The sequence below is a fragment of the Bison bison genome, unplaced genomic scaffold (genome assembly GCF_000754665.1).
Source record: "Bison bison bison isolate TAMUID 2011002044 unplaced genomic scaffold, Bison_UMD1.0 scf7180017864302, whole genome shotgun sequence".
Classification (NCBI taxonomy): domain Eukaryota; kingdom Metazoa; phylum Chordata; class Mammalia; order Artiodactyla; family Bovidae; genus Bison; species Bison bison.
Window position 1 is genome coordinate 4,658,453 of NW_011494874.1, and position 2,420 is coordinate 4,660,872.

The following is a 2,420-nucleotide window of genomic DNA, read 5'->3' on the forward strand; positions in this document are numbered from 1 at the left end:
AAGGCTTTGGCATAGTCAATAAAACATGTTTTTCTGGAACTCTCTTGAAATTTCTATAATCCAATGGATGTTGTCAATCTGATGTCTGGTTCCCCTGCCTTTTCTCAGTCCAGCTTGAATATCTGGAATTTCTCTCTTCATGTACTGTTGAAGCCTCAGATCAGATCAGTCGCTCAGTCGTGTCCGACTCTTTGCGACCCTATGAATCGCAGCACGCCAGACCTCCCTGTCCATCACCAACTCCTGGAGTTCACTCAGACTCATGTCCATCGAGTCAGTGATGCCATCCAGCCATCTCATCCTCTGTCGTCCCCTTCTCCTCCTGCCCCCAATCCCTCCCAGCATCACAGTCCTTTCTAATGAGTCAACTCTTTGCATGAGGTGGCCAAAGTACTGGAGTTTCAGCTTTAGCATCATTCCTTCCAAAGAAATCCCAAGGCTGATCTCCTTCAGAATGGACTTGTTGGATCTCCTTGCAGTCCAAGGGGCTCTCAAGAGTCTTCTTCAACACCACAGTTCAAAAGCGTCAATTCTTCGGCACTCAGCCTTCTTCACAGTCCAACTCTCACATCCATACATGACTACTGGAAAAACCATAGCCTTAACTAGACGAACCTTTGTTGGACAAGTAATGTCTCTGCTTTTGAATATGCTATCTAGGTTGGTCATAACTTTCCTTCCAAGGAGTAAGCGTCTTTTAATTTCATGGCTGCAGTCATCATCTGCAGTGATTTGGGAGCCCAGAAAAATAAAGTCTGACACTGTTTCCACTGTTTCCCCATCTATGTCCCATGAAGTGATGGGACCAGATGCCATGATCTTTGTTTTCTCAATGTTGAGTTTAAGCCAACTTTTTCACTCTCCTCTTTCACCTTCATCAAGAGGCTTTTTAGTTCTTCTTCACTTTCTGCCATAAGGGTGGTATCATCTGCATATCTGAGGTTATTGATATTTCTCCCGGCAATCTTGATTCCAGCTTGTGTTTCTTCCAGTCCAGCGTTTCTCATGATGTACTCTGCAGATAAGTTGAATAAGCAGGGTGACAATATACAGCCTTGACGTACTCCTTTTCCTATTTGGAACCAGTCTGTTGTTCCATGTCCAGTTCTAACTGTTGCTTCCTGACCTGCATACAAATTTCTCAAGAGGCAGATCAGGTGGTCTGGTATTCCCATCTCTTGAAGAATTTCCCACAGTTTATTGTGATCCACACAGTCAAAGGCTTTGGCATAGTCAATAAAGCAGAAATAGATGTTTTTCTGGAACTCTCTTGCTTTTTCCATGATCCAGCGGATGTTGGCAATTTGATCTCTGGTTCCTCTGCCTTTCTAAAACCAGCTTGAACATCAGGAAGTTCACGGTTCACGAATTGCTGAAGCCTGGCTTGGAGAATTTTGAGCACTACTTTACTAGCATGTGAGATGAGTGCAATTGTGCGGTAGTTTGAGCATTCTTTGGCATTGCCTTTCTTTGGGATTGGAATGAAAACTGAGCTTTTCCAGTCCTGTGGCCACTGCTGAGTTTTCCAAATTTGCTGGCATATTGAGTGCAGCATTTTCATAGCATCATCTTTCAGGATTTGGAATAGCTCAACTGGAATTCCATCACCTCCACTAGCTTTGTTCGTAGTGATGCTTTCTAAGGCCCACTTGACTTCACATTCCAGGATATCTGGCTCTAGGTCAGTGATCACACCATCGTGATTATCTGGGTCGTGAAGATCTTTTTTGTACAGTTCTTCTGTGTATTCTTGCCACCTCTTCTTAATATCTTATGCTTCTGTTAGGTCCATACCATTTCTGTCCTTTATCAAGCTTATCTTTGCATGAAATGTTCCTTTGGTATCTCTGATTTTCTTGAAGAGATCCCTAGTCTTTCCCATTCTGTTGTTTTCCTCTATTTCTTTGCATTGGTCACTGAAGAAGGCTTTCTTATCTCTTCTTGCTATTCTTTGGAACTCTGCATTCAGATGTTTTATCTTTCCTTTTCTCCTTTCCTTTTCACTTCTCTTCTTTTCACAGCTATTTGTAAGGCCTTCCAAGACAGCCATTTTGCTTTTTTGCATTTCTTTCCATGGGAATTGTCTTGATCCTTGTCTCCTGTACAATGTCACGAACCTCATTCCATAGTTCATCAGGCACTCTATCTATCAGATCTAGGCCCTTAAATCTATTTCTCACTTCCACTGTATAATCATAAGGGATTTGATTTAGGTCATACCTGAATGGTCTAGTGGTTTTCCCTACTTTCTTCAATTTAAGTCTGAATTTGGCAATAAGGAGTTCATGGTCTGAGCCACAGTCAGCTCCCAGTCTTGTTTTTGCTGACTGTATAGAGCTTCTCCATCTTTGGCTGCAAAGAATATAATCAATCTGATTTTGGTGTTGACCATCTGGTGATGTCCATGTGTAGAGTCTTCT